This window comes from Malania oleifera, unplaced genomic scaffold (genome assembly GCF_029873635.1).
Source record: "Malania oleifera isolate guangnan ecotype guangnan unplaced genomic scaffold, ASM2987363v1 ctg419, whole genome shotgun sequence".
NCBI lineage: Eukaryota > Viridiplantae > Streptophyta > Magnoliopsida > Santalales > Ximeniaceae > Malania > Malania oleifera.
The window spans coordinates 29,851-44,775 of NW_026651955.1; positions in this window are offsets into that span (position 1 = coordinate 29,851).

Sequence of the window (14,925 nt, forward strand, 5' to 3'; positions counted from 1 at the left end):
GAATACCAGAGTACTATATACCTAGTTGTACCCATACACACATATACATAACACTTCCCAAAATGTCCCAAAAATACTATGGGCTCCACAGACTAGCCCAAAACTCACCCCAAAAACTGCGCCAACCCAATACCACCTCTACCACTGAGCCGGCCCTGCTCGCCTCTCTGGATTACCTGAAATGTTTAATAATGTTGGGATGAGACACCTCTTAGTAAGGAGAAATATGTTATTACTAGTGTGTGGCATATAAGTTAGCTAGCAACATATCATATAATTAATATTGTATACCATATTCGTCAAGAAAAACATTTGTATAATAACACATGCTTTTGTCATTTAGAATATCAAAATTTTTGAGTTATCTATTCAAAAGTACTTCTATCTATAATAAGTAATCTTTGCTTTCTGTGGGTACTATACATATACATAGATCTATAACTTCCCCCCTGGATGGCTATATGTCATGACTTAACCCATCATGATTGGGTTATACGACCCGTAGATGGGGCTAAACACTGGTTAGCCCTCTAGTGCTAACCTAACTGTATGCATATCTGGATTCCTATAGCACAAAAGACCTGCTCCACCTAGTTTGGACGCTAGGGAGCTCACAACTCTACTTAAGGGCACCATCGGTTGTACTATACTCTATTTAAAACGTATGGTTGCATTGTCTATACTAAATTGCAATGGTACAGTGCTTTGTAAACTGCTGTATTCCATCGGGGCCTGATACTATATAATAATATTTTTATATAAGTCTAACTGTTTTAACATGATTCTATATTTCTATAATAACCATGATTCTGTATCAACTGTATAGCCATGACGCTGTAATAATTGTATATCTGTACATTATGTAATTCTGTATGTTATGACTCTATGCTCTATATAATCTACATTTCTATACATCACAGTTCTATATTCTGTATATCATGGTTCTATAAAATTTTGTATAATCATCGTTCTGTATATTTCTGTATAATCATGGTAATAAAAACACTCTCTAATCAACTCTGAAACACTATGAAATCATGTTTTGAAATATACTACATAATCATAATTCTGTAACCTATTGCATAAGCATGATTCTGTAAAATACTATATATCATATAAACTATATTTCTGTATAAGTTTTATGGCTGTGGCTCTATATAAAAAACTGTATAAGTTATTTTTTCATAACTCTGTAGGCTATATAATCATGTTTCTGTAAAACTATATTTAAGTATAATTATTTACTCTGTTTGAATAATGAATAATATTTCAGTAATTCTCATGCCACACAACTAAATAAAATTCCATATAAATATATCGTAAAGTTGTATAATTTTCATGCTCTGATCAAATAATATGTTATATTGGTAAAAATGTCTAATAAAGCTAGCATAACATGTATTTTCCTTACCTAACTGTCTAGCTCTTGATACTATTTAATAATCTCACCCATGCGACGTTCATAATATTCAATGCCCTGAAATAATACCCATATAACTTCCAGTCACACAACTGACTTTACCACAATAGTTATCACATTCATATTTTTCCCTAACTCCACATATCCAGAATTCCTAAACTATGATTTACCTGGGCTCTTGGAAAGATACCCGTTGGGGTCCTCAACCCATACCTGCAGTGTCTCAAAAACAACCAAATCCTAAAAATACAACACCCCAATGTTACTTCACAACACTATTATAATCCCATGCAGCACATAATCTCAGCTCAAACGAGCCTGATAATAATAAAAATACCAAAAAAATCTACTTACTTTGATTTTGGGATGGTGCCCAAGTTGGCCTAACCAACAATCTACTTCAGTAGATTTGAAAAGAATCTTCCCAAGAGTAACGTGACAGCTTCCAATTATCAAACCGATGAAAACGAATTCGGAATCGTAGAGAGTAGGTAGAGGAAACAATTTTAGAGAGAGAGAGAGAGAGAGAGAGAGAGAGAGAAGATTGCTGTATGAAAAAATTTCGCTGAAATTCGAGTTAAGCATATTTATAAAATGCGGATTCTTCGACGAGAAACGTCACTTCGTTGACGAGTCCATGAAGGGAGTTCGTTGATGAACTCATAACCCTCATCGACAAACTTCAGACTCTGCTAATCCCCTCTTGGTAAGTTCTCGTCGACAAGACACGACTCCACATTGCTTACCTACTTAAACTGCGTAATTACGTGCTTTAATTCATGCAATGAGGCTTATATTTTTAATTAAATACCTAATTACTCTCAATATTTTAGCATGGTGTCCTATTTATAATATTTGGATTTTATTGAGTAAATTATGAATTTTTGGTATTTTTATTGTAGGGCGATTATTGGAAGCTAAAACCGACGCTATTTTGTAATATGTGCGTAGTTTTCTCATTCGAGCTCTAATCGAGACATTTCAAAATTTTATGAAAATTTGAGAAAATTATCTACAACTTTTGTGTTTTAAAGTTTGAGAGATACATGCTCTAAGAAGGTCAAAATTGCCTTCATTCGCTGGGAGATAGAAACTTAAGATGGAAGAAACAAATAAAGATAAAAAAACATGATTTGACCTAACCATGCAGCCGGGTCCTAACTCTTGGTGCGTTGGGCATAGGACTAAGGGAACTCTCTCCTTATATAATTTTTTTTCTCTCCTTCCACACAGAAGCCCCAACCCTCCTCTTCTTTTCTCTCCCTCTTCCTTCTCTCGACCTCACACTCCAGCAACCCTTCTTCCTCCTATCCTTTTCCTTCCTTTCTTTTCTTTTTCTCACTTTCGACTCTCTTCTTTTTTTTCTTCCCTCTACCCTCTTCTCTCCCATGCTCTTCCTTTTCATTGTTGCCATGAACCAGCAGCTTGGCTGCTACTCCTTCAACTCGAACTACCAGCCCCCCTCTCTTTCCCTTTCTCTTTCTTCTCCTTCTCCTTCTCCTTCCCTCTCCCCCCCCCCCCCTAACTCCCTTATCCTCCTTGCTTTGCTGCTACTACTGGAAGCCACAACCCTAAGGTCCCTGCTGACTCTTGCTACCGTGGAACACCCTAGCCGAGAGATCCAAGCCCATCTGCTGCTCTTTGCTGCCCCTGCAAACCGAACACCAGTTGAAGCTACTCTTGCTACAACCCGAGAGGACATTAATGGCTCGCCATGCTACTTCCTAAACTCCCCCTCAAGATGCTTTTGTTCTGCTCGCTACTGCTGGAAGACGAGATCCCAGAAGCCCTGCTGTTATCACAGCCAGATTCTCTCTCTCTCTCTCTCTCTTTCTCTCTTCCTTTCTTTTTCTTATTTTGTTTTTTTCCTTTAGTTTTATTTTGTTATTGCTTTTAATTCATTGAATAATTGTATTTTTTTAGTAAAATTTTAATTAAATTTTTAATTTTTAAATCGTGTTTGGGGGCTATTATTAAGGTTATTTGTTTTCTTGATTAGCAATAGGTTTACTTTTGTGCTAGAAGTAGTTTTTAATTGATTAAGGTTCGGGTTGGTTCTTAAAAAAAAAAAATTTAGAAGCTAAATTAGTAGTTTTCCTTAAAATTTAAATTTTGTTTGTTGAAGTTCGATTTAATTTAGGGTTAATTTTATTAAAATTCCCATTTTTATCGTGTTTGTTATTGTTTAAGTTATTAAAGCTTTAATTTTTGTTCGAGTTCTTGTTTGCGTTTAATTTTTTATCTTGATTCAAGTTCTTTGTTTTGTTAAAAGTTTGGTTTTTCTTCTTCGCGTTTGTGTTTGATTGAGTTTTTATTATTGCGTGTTTTAATTATGTGTTAAAGTTATCGTCTTTAGTTTTATTCCAAATTTTAAATGCATGTTTAAATTCTGACCTGATTAAGCATAGGATTTACGTTTCTCATTATTAAATTCAGTGCATGTTAGGATTTAGAATTTAATTTGCATGCTCGTTTAATTTATCAAAAGAAATCTCAAACATCTTGACAAATTTGAATCTAAACTGTGTTCGGTACCTTTTGTTTCTTATTTTCTGATTGGAATTACATATAATTTGAGATTAAACTACATTCTCTGAGGAGACAATCTCGCCTTTGGGCTGAATATTACATGACAGAACTCCTATACTTGGGTTTGCTTCTCAGCTACTCATTTCTCGAGTGAGTCAAGTTTTTTGCGCTGTTGCCGGGGAGTGCTAGTTTTAATTTCAAATTTCGTGTTTTTCCAATTTTTTTTTGTTGTGTTGGTGAATTTCTACTGTTTGCATTGATGTTTGATGCCCTAGGTCCGAGATAATTCAAATAGATAGTCTAAAATTTCACCTAACACTAGTAGGGACGCACAACATAGAATCTGACCATTCTCCTGTTAATATTATGAGTGATTCTGAAATTGATTTGAGCAATCTGTTTAAACAAATCTTTGAGGAAGTCATGGTTGCACCTGCACCACGTACACTTTAGGATTTTCTATAGCCTATACACACATCTACACCTTCCTGTATTGTGTTACCATAGGATGCCCCAAACTTCAATATTAATCATGGTATGTTATCTGTGATACCCCAATTTTATGGGATGGATTCTGAAAGTTCATACCAACATTTGACAGATTTTGAGTTGGTCTGCACCACCTTCATTAATAGGGCTGGAACTGATGAGTATGTCAAACTTTGCTTGTTTCCCTTTTCCTTGAAAAATAAGGCAAAAATCTAGTTTAATTCTCTATGACCTAACTCTATTACTAGCTGGGCTGAAATGTAGCGCGAGTTCTTACATAAGTTTTTTCCTTTTCAGAGAACTCAGTACCTATAAGAGCATATCAGTAAGTTCATACAAAAAGGTGACGAGACATTCTAGGCTTGCGGGGAGAGATTCAAGGACCTAATGAACATATGTCTACATCACAGATTCGAATCTTGGAGGTTAGTGAGTTATTTTTATACTGCTCTAACCCCTACGTGTAAATAGTTTGTCCGGACAATGTGCAATGGGGAGTTCTTCATCAAGGAACCAGATGAGGCTCTATCATTCTTCAATTATTTAGCTGAGAGTGCCCAACAAAGGAACACACGTCATGAACAGGCACCAATAGCAGCACAACCTCTCAGAGCGATCAGTGGTGGAGGCAGATACGAGGTCAAAGAGGAACCTAGTTTATAGGCTCTTGTTGCTACATTGTCTAAGAAACTGGAGGTTATGGAATCAGAAAAAGGTGAATGCTGAGGATTGCTCTATCTGTGAGACCTCAGGCCACAGACTTCAGGATTGTCATTTGCTACTAGTATGACAGGAGAGTAGAACTAATCGGGTGCCATCGGTGAATTGGGTTAACAAAACTCAGAATCAACCATTCTCGAACACTTATAATTGAGGATGGAAGAATATGAACCTCTCATGGAGGAATGATCAGCCTGGCCCATTAACCTCATGGTATTAGCAAGTTCCTCAATCTTATGCAGTGCCTTTGCAATTGATATATCACCCAGTTGCAGCTCCTCAATAGCAGTATCAGCCGCAACAGGTTTCTCAGAGCAACACACCACCGGGATTCCAAACAACTCTAGCTCCTATTCCAGTAAAGAAATCTCCTAATGATTGCATGACGCAGATAGCGAACATGTTCCAGCAATTCATGCAACTTTATGCCACGACCACCGGAGAATTGAGAGATACCATGAATAAGATAAGAACACAGCTAAATACCCTAGAAAAGGGAAATTTCCTGCGTAGCCTCATCCTAATCCCCAGGTATATCGACAACAATAGCAACCAGTGCATACTGTTTTAGGGGGATTCTATTAAAACGAAAAAGGTGGTTATTACCTTAAGGAGTGGAAAAGAAGTTGCCTGTCTTGAAATGCCCACTAATCAACGAAAATTTACTCCAGCACCTGAAGTGATAGCTGAGATGGATGAGGGAAAAGAAGAATCAGATGAAGCAAGTTCAAGTTCAAAGAAGTTAGATAATAAGGAGGATGATACTGTTAAGGAGTATCAACCTGTCGTACCCTATCCTTAGCAGTTGACATCTGGTCAAAAAAATAAGTATAACACTAAGATCCAAGAAATATTCAAATAGGTGAAGATCAACATTCCACTTTTGGATGTTATACAGCAAGTTCCTGCGTGCGCAAAATTTCTGAAAGATCTGTGCACAGTAAAAAGGAAATTGGACGTGAAGAAAAAAGCTTTCTTGAGTGAGCAAGTTAGTGCATTGATATTGGGTCAGACTCAGCAGAAACTCAGATATTGGTTCTCCCACTATTTCTATCATGATTGGTGAATCTCGTATCAGGAAAGCTTTACTCGATTTGGGGAGTAGTGTGAACTTGCTCCCATATTCGATATATAAGTAGCTGGGTTTAGGTAAGTTAAAGCAAACTACTATGATGCTGCAATTGGTAGATAGATCTGTAGAAGCTCCGCGAGGCGTTGTTGAGAATATATTGGTTCAGGTTGACAAATTTTACTACCCTGTGGGTTTCATTGTTCTGGACATGCAACAACCTGTCTCCACCGTACATCAGGCCTCTATTATTCTTGGGTGACCATTTCTTACTACTTCTAATGCCCTAATTATTTGTCAAAGAGGTGTACTTAAGCTCACGTTTGGAAACATGACATTGGAAATGAATGTATTCAATGCTCACAAGATGTCAAGTGGGTGCGATGACACAGAAATGCATGCAGTTGATGTAATAAATAATTTGGATATTTCAGAGCTACTGTCAGTACTTGATGTTGATGGAACGTTTGAAAATGACTCATTTGAAACAGCTTGAGGTATATGATGAAAAATTGCTAGGATCGGAGGGGCAGTTTCCAGAGATAGATGGTTCCCCTCATGTGTTAGATGCAAGTTACACGAGTAGTTGGTGTAAGCCAACATTTGAGGCTATTAACCTGCCGGAAATTATAAAGTCATTAGAAGAAGAAATTCCAACACTCGAACTGAAACCATTGCCTGAAGAGTTCAAATATGTTTTCATGGGTCTAGAAAATGGCACATTCACTGTGGTAATTTCTTCTCACCTTACTTTTAAACAAGAAGCTGAGTTATTGCAGGTACTAAGCAAACATCGCAGAGCGATAGGATGGACCATTGTAGACATCAAGGGTATCGACCCTTTGATTTGCACTCACAACATCTTCCTTAAAGGAGACACTAAACCAGTTTGAGATGCACAATGGAGGCTGAATCCAACCATGAAGGAGGTGGTAAAGAATGAAGTGTTGAAATTATTAGCTGCCGATATCATCGACTCGATCTTCGACAGCAAATGGGTAAGCCGGACACAGGTAGTTCCAAAAAAATCTGGTTTGACTGTCATTGAACAAGCTAATGGAGAATTGATACCATCTAGGAAAGTAATGGGTTGCAGAATGTGCATTGATTATCATAAATTGAATTCGATCAACCAAAAAGATCACTTCCCATTACCTTTCCTAGATCAAATACTCGAAAAAGTAGCTGGTAATTCTTTTTACTGTTTCTTGGATGGATTTTCTAGTTATTATCAAATTGTTGTAGCACCAGAGGATCAAGAGAAGACTACCTTCACTTGTCCCTTTGGTACTTACTCTTTTCACAAAATGTCATTCGGTCTATGCAATGCGCCTGCTACTTTTCAGCACTGTATGATGAGTATTTTCTCTGATATGTTAGATGATATGCATGAAATTTTTATGGACGAATTTTCTATGTTTGGTAAATATTTTGATATTTGTTTGAAAAATTTGACTGCTATTTTGAAAAGATGTGAGGAAAAGAATTTTCTTTTGAATTAGAAAAAAATGTCAATTTATGGTAAGTAGTGGTTTGGTGCTTGGTCATTTGGTTTCTAAGCGTGGTATACTGGTTGATAGGGCCAAGATAGAGCTAATTTCCCAATTACTTGTCCCTAAGAAAGTTAGGGATATGCATTCTTTCCTTGGGCATGCCGGCTTCTATAGCCATTTTATTTAGGGTTTTAGTAGTATTGCTAAACCATTATGTACTTTAAATTGTAGAATGAGATTGAATTCTTGTGGATTGATGAATGTCAACAAACTTTTGAAACGCTAAAGAAACATTTTACTGTTGCGCCCATCATGCAACCTCCTCGGTGGGACTTGCCATTTGAAATCATGACTGATGCTAGTGACTATGCCCTTGGTGCCGTTCTGGGTCAAAGAAATGATAACAAGCCGTCTGTCATTTATTATGCGAGTCAAACTTTGAATGATGCTCAGAAAAATTATACCACCACTGAGAAGAAATTGTTAGTTGTTGTATTTGCCTTAGAAAAATTTTGTTCTTATGTCATTGGATCGTCTGTTATTATTTTTACTAATCACTCTGTTATGAAATATTTGTTAGTAAAGAACGATGCTAAATGCAGGTTGATCATATGGATTCTACTTCTTCAGGAATTCGACATCACTATTCGAGACAAAAAGGGCGTGGAAAATGTTGTAGCTGACCATCTCTTTCGTTTACAGCTACTTGAGGTGTCTGTATCTCACTCTCCCTTAAATGATGATTTTCCTAATAAGCGTGTTTTTGTAGTATGACGTGCTCCATGGTTTGCCAATATTTTCAATTACCTTGTCACTGACTGAATACCAGAACATTGGTTAAATCAGTATAAGCATAAGTTCCTTGCGGAGGTACGACATTATTATTTTGACAATCCATATCTATTTAAATACTGCTCTAACCAGTTAGTTCGTAGATGTGTGCCTAGTGATGAATTCATTTTTTTGATGTATTTTTGTCATAGTGGAGCATATGGAGGTCACTTTGCCACAAAGAAAACCATTTCAAAAATTTTGCCAAGTGGACTCTATTGGCCTACTATGTTCAAAGATGTTAAGAATTTTTGTAAAACCTTTAGGCTTGTCAAAAATTAGGGAAAATTACAGTAAAGAATGAAATGCCTGTCTCCCATTTTGAATTTTGAAATTTTTGACTGTTGGGGAATTGAATTTATGGGACCATTCCCAAACTTTTTTGGGCATTCTTACATTTTAGTTGTTGTGGACTATGTTTCAAAATGGGTGGAAGCTATACCTTGTAGAACTAATGACCACAGGTTGTCATCAGATTTCTTAAGGAGTTACTTGCATCTTTGGCATGCCCAAGGCGATCATTAGTGATAGATGGTTGCATTTTTGTAACAAAAATTTTGAAAAACTCATGCAAAAGTATGGTGTGACTCATAAGGGACCAAGTTACTTGCATGCTTTGGCATGCCCAAGCCGATCATTAGTGACGGATGGTTGCATTTTTGTAACAAAAATTTTGAAAAACTCATGCAAAAGTAAAGCGTGACTCATAAGGTCTTTGCTCCCTACCACCCTCAAACTATAGTTAAGAAAACAGTGCATCTTAATCGAAAAGACTGGTTAGAAAAACTTGTTGATGCACTCTCGGCCTACCGAACTGCCTTCAAGACAAACTTAGAGATGTCTCCCTATAGGTTAGTTTATGGTAAGACATGTCATTTACCTGTTGAAATTCAGCATCGTGCTTTATGGGTTATAAAATAGATTAACTTTTCACTTGATGATGCCAAATCTTTAAGGAAATTGTAGGTATGTGAGCTTGAAGAATGTAGGAGGGAAGCTTATGACAATGCCCGCTTAACCAAGGAGCGGATGAAGTTGCAACATGATAGGAAAATCAAAGACAAACATTTTTTCCCTTCTCAGCAAGTGTTTCTCTATGACTCCAGATTGCATGTGCTTCCTGGGAAACTGAAGTACCGATGGGGTGGTCCGTACGTCATTGAAAAAGTTCATTCTCATGGCGCAGTAGAGATTGTATATCCAAAGAGTGGCAACCTCTTCACAGTTAATGGCTAGCATCTAGAGCCCTTTATAACTCCATTCAATCCAAATAGAGACTCGAAGAGTTATAGTAATTAAATAATAAAATAAATGAGGAAAAGAGAATTTTTAAAAGGGGATTCAGCACGGTCTCATCGACGAGTGCAGAGTGCACATCGACGAACATGCTTCTTGGGCTCATCGACGTGGACCCGTGTCTCATCAACGAGACATTACTGAGAGGGCTGATTTATGGACTTGAAATTCATTGATGAGGGGTAAGTGTTTGTCAAAGAACTCCCTTTATGGACTCGTTGATGAGGTGGCGTGTCTCATCGATGAATCCACACCTTATAAATATTCTAAACTCAGGTTTTCTAGTGAAATTTTTTGCATGAAACTCTCTCCTTCTCTCTCTCTCTCTCTCTCTCTCTCTCTTTAAACCTCGTCTCTCCTTCCTTCTATCTAGATTTTCTGCTTCGCCCTTCGCTAGTTCGATGATCGGAAGTCAACACGCTACTCCTAGTAAGATTCACTACAAGTCTTCTAGAGTAGTTTGTTGGTTAGGCCAACTTGAGCACCATCCCAAAATCTGCGTAAGTTGGTTATTTTAAGTTTTATAAAGTATTTTGTGTTTTTGGACTGAGAAAAATGCTTTAGATAGAATAATACTAAAGTTTTGTTGGGAAAAATGTAATTTCAAGGTGTTGAGCTGGGAACACCACAAGAGTAGGTTTAGTTATTTTTGTAGGCTTCTTAGTGAGTCAGGTAAGGGGATAAATTAAGTCATCCTTTTTCATTAAATTGTTTGTTGTTATACAAAATTTTTTATTAGGAAAATATGTATTTTATAGAACTATGTTTGGGAATGCTGCTGTTGAATAGGGAAATGGTTTTAACACATTTTATAAGAAAATATGATTTCAGAACAAATTATGAGTTTTGAAAGCTGCTTACATTTCTGTGGCATGAGTATAATATTTCCATGAAAATTATGTTATATTGAAATATTATGAATTTTCCAAGATAAGCATGTTATAGCAGTTTTCAGGAAAACCATAAAAACGGGACAGGAAATTTGGTTTTAAGAATATTATGTTAAACAATGCAAGAATTTCATGTTTATTATGTTATGAATTATGTCGGCATAAATGCTGTGATTATGTATGATATGTAAGGAATCATGAAATATGAATATGTTGAATATTTCTACGAAATATGAAACAACTATGTATAAGTATATGAAATTTATTGTATGTTATCAGAATCTGGATAACTTAGTTTTGTTTTATGAAGTACGGTACCGTAGCTATATGTTCATGATTATGTTTATGTTAGTGCTACCACACATCTTATCTAGAGTGTGGGAGATGGCAGTCGATTTGGCTTTATAAGAGTGTCGTAGTTCCCCTAGTAGTTCAGCATAGGTGGAACAGGCTCATCGTACTTACACACTTATGTTTGACTTAACATGGTCGGCCAGCCATTGCTAGGTTCTGCCTACAGGCCGCACAATCCTTTCATGTGAGGGGTATGACATGACAATAGGTAGCTATCTATCCTGGGTAATAATTTAGTATGATATGGTTATACAAGATGATTTTTCAGTACAGAAAATTGGTACGCTAAACTATGTTATGTTAAATCATGTTTTATTCAGATATGATACAACTATTTATACCATATATGAATTATGTTCTATTTATATGCATAACACAAAAATACTCATATTGCCACACATTGATAATAGTTTATCTCCCTTGTTGAGAGGTGTCTCACCCCAGCTATACAAACATTTTAGGAAATCCTAGTAGAAAGGCGGATGAAGCTCCGCAGTGGTAGGAGTTTACCAAACTACCCTGTTAGAAGGGTAAATAGGTGAGATAAGGTTAGATGGGTTTTTGTGACTATGACCCTAGGATACTTTTTGGGTCCTTTTGTGGATGACTGTATATATATGACAGATTCAGTAGAACTATGGTTTCTAGTGTTGTATGACATGTATGTAATTCTATGTTTTCCGCTGCTTAGGTATCAGAGTTGTGTGACAGGTATATCTCTAGTACTTATGGGTTCAGGTTGATCATGATTATAACAGTTTAACTGGGTGTTAGAATTATTAATATTGTTATTACGTGGAAAAAAATGGTAAAATAGGTAGGTCGTTACATTTTGGATGAGATGAGAGCACCAAGGGTGGCTCCTGAGGATGTGCAGTTGCCCCTAGCACATTTTGCTATGCCACCATTAGAGAGCAGTCCGTGAATGTTACCCTTGGGCTTACAAAGGACATACTCGCTCATCCGGTATTTTTCTACACTATTAGCCCGATCATGCCATATGATTTTGCCATGGGGCCTCCAGCGGACATTCTTGACAAGCTGGTGCCGCACCGTATCCTTAGACCATGCAAACCACCACCCTCCTCTCTTACCCCTAACTTGCGTCGTCTTTTGGAGGAAATGACATGGGACCGAGATGCCGCTAGAGCAGCAGCAGCCTTGCCTTGCTCGGCCAGTTCTAATTTTGACTCTGATTGGGACAGACTAGATACTTGGGATCTTTTGATGTGCTTTCTCTTTTGCTTATGTACTATGCTCATGCACCCTTTGCTTTTATTTTATTTTATTTTCTTTTATTTGCTTTTTCCTGTATTTTGTTTTACCATGCTTTTGAATGATTGTACATGTGCTTCAATGTTTCTATTTACATTGTATTGCCTCTAAAATTAATGAAAATACATGGTGCTTTTGGTTTCTACCTTTATTTTGTGTTTCACTATATCATTACATTTTTTTGGTTATTTATAGATTTTATGTGGATGTTACTTACACAAATAAGGTAGGCAGATAAGTGTTCACTTTTTTTTATCCTTCTTGCGCATTCATTTGAGATAGTATCGTAGCTGTCTTTTATGACTTTATGCTTTATATGTTGCATTAATATGTGATCGAGTTACTTATATTGTCCAGGGGGGGTGTTGGGCTTGTTTTTGGAAGTGAAAACTCTACTTTAGGCAAAGATAGGTAAGCTGCTCTTATATGTTCATGATTATTTGTAAGTGATAATTTTTTTTCATTGAACTATTGGAATACATGCAATTGACAAAGAAAAGTGAAAAATATCATGAATATTGCATGTAGAGCAATGAGATGATGTAAAAGAGAAGAACACTTCTCAATCTTTGTCTAACTTCACTAAAATACCATTTGCATGTTATGTTATATTCTTAAGTAGTTATATTAACTTATTTCTTTCCGAAAAATATACTTCCTTACAATTAAAATTATATATTGTTTCACTATATAATTCAATATACATATTTCAGCAAAAAGTCATCAAAAAGAAAAGTCCTAATTTTGTTTTGAGTTTGGTTGATCTTTAGTTAACAACTTATCACTTAATGGGTCTTCTTTTAAGTGTGTAAGTGTATGAGGAAAAATGATTTTGATTAGTTGGTATTATTACCACTAGATTTATATATGTCAAAAATTAATTTTCAACTCTATGGAATTCTTTGATTATTTACTAAATCAAACAAATACTAGCTAGCTCATTCATAATCAAATTATGTTGACTAATTTTTAATCATGATCACATGTAGTATTGAATGAATGAGATCCAATATCCCATCATTCTTCTAGTCCATTCTATTGAATAATATATAAAAAGTTTCTTAAATTTTTTAATTATGAGTAATTAAATCTTAATAATAGCAATTTTATGATATGACAAATAATATAATAACAAGATGACCAACATATATGAAGTTAAAAATCTATAATGTGCAAAAATGGAGGGAACAATAAAGAGAACTTTAGCTATATATATATATATATATATATGTGTGTGTGTGTGTGTGTGTGTGTGTGTGTGTATGTACAAAGATATTTATGATAAAATGAATGTTAAAATATAGGTTTCAGGATGACCTACTTATCACGGGCTCCTTATACAAACAAAACTCACACATATCAAATTATTAAAATTTATACATGCCTATGGTATGTTTTCTTGGACTGGTGGGAAACACAAACATTTGAGATTGTGCACAGTTAGAAAATCTTTAGAACAACAATGTATAAAATACAATGAAAGGCTAAGAACTAAATACCATATGAAGTAAACTACCAAATTAATTATTGTCATTTCTTATGTTCATTGAAGCTTAGACCCGTTCAAGAATGGTTACTATACATTCATGCCTCATCGTACATGTGAGACAAAACGATTATTGAAATTCAATTGATTATTAGTCATACTATGTTGACTGATAATGAATTGAACATGTTAATTATTTGTTTCACTTACGATTAGTAATGTTTGTATTTCAACCATTCTTGGATAGTCCAATGTGGATAGTTTAGGAAGTTGTATTTACATTGTTGTCATTGTTCACGCTTTGCCAATTGTAATTATATATTTCAAGTGCGTCTCTACTTGTGTTATTTGTGTGCATAGTGAGGTGTTGTGATAATTTGTTAGTGATGGAAAACTTGCAACATGTTCACTTCCCCCATCTCGTGTACTTAGGGAGCCATGGGGAGATGTTGTTGAAATTTATAATGACTACGATGAAGGAATTTGAGCGATCGATTGCAATGTAAATGCAACATTCCTGAATGGGATAGGATCCGTACCCTTTTGACAAAAGATGGTTGATTATAGGATTCACGATGCATGCGTCATAAACATTATGAGAATGTAATCAACACCATTTACTTGAACGTGTTACAGGGTAATTAATGAACATAGATAAGAGTTGGATGAATGCTCAGGGTAGGTTTTTGCTAGAATACGTGAAAGAGGTACATGATTTCATAGAGTTTGCTTGTCCTCGTGCAAACAAAGCTAGTAGAATAAGGTGTCCTTGCAAGAAATGCCAAAACATAACATTAAAACACATTGATTTGGTTCATACACATTTATTAGACTTTGGAATGGGGAAAAGGTACACAACATGGGTGTTCCATGGTGAATATTACGCAGTTCAGAGTGACGATGATGACGATGAAGATGATGGGAAAAATATAATAGGTGGTGATACACGTTCGTAAGGGTTAATCGAAATGTTAGGTGACTTGCAAAAGAGGATTGTAATGGACAAAGATGGTGTTGATGTGTCGCGTACTGGTGATGAAAGTACTTCAGCAGGTACCATACCTTATGATCCT